This window comes from Oncorhynchus nerka, linkage group LG4 (assembly GCF_034236695.1).
Source record: "Oncorhynchus nerka isolate Pitt River linkage group LG4, Oner_Uvic_2.0, whole genome shotgun sequence".
In the NCBI taxonomy this organism is placed as follows: domain Eukaryota; kingdom Metazoa; phylum Chordata; class Actinopteri; order Salmoniformes; family Salmonidae; genus Oncorhynchus; species Oncorhynchus nerka.
This window is the reverse complement of record NC_088399.1, coordinates 76078362-76079006: the sequence shown is the minus strand read 5'-3', so window position 1 is coordinate 76079006 and position 645 is coordinate 76078362.

The following is a 645-nucleotide window of genomic DNA, read 5'->3' as shown; positions in this document are numbered from 1 at the left end:
CTGCTGTTTCAAGTGCATTTGTGTGCTGTGTAAATTATGTATATGGGTGAGTTCCAGACCGACAAGCTATGGTGCCTGCACAGTTGCCCCTCCCTCCCTCGCAAGCTGCCTGCGCATCCTGGCACAGCTTAAGAGATCCCCATTTTTCTTCAGTCAAAAGACTACAATATCCACCATGCTGTTCAAAACCAATGCATACATTATTGCAGTTGTTTACATAGTGGTAAACGTATTCTTATAGTCTCAAAAATGACTAAATGTTTTGTTTCATGTAATGATGTTTATTTTTGTTTTATACAACGGGTTTGTCTAATCCTGAATGCTGATTAGTTAAAAGCTCATTCCAGCAAGTATTTATTCCACAAGTTACCACAGGCTAAACGTATGAAGTTAAAGGGAAATGGAAACACTAGGATTTAGAATGTCAGCTAACTGTTACTGTAAATCGTCGTATTGGCATTGTTGCGTCACTGGCAGGAGTGACAATTTTGGAACTCCCTAAAATGGCTGAAATTACCGAGTAGCTCCGAGACTGCGAATGAGTTTATTACAGATAATGAAATAATGTTAGTTAGGGAGACGATACACCTACTGAAACTGTTCATGTTTGAGCCGATTGTTGCCTCAGATCAAAGAGTTTGTTCT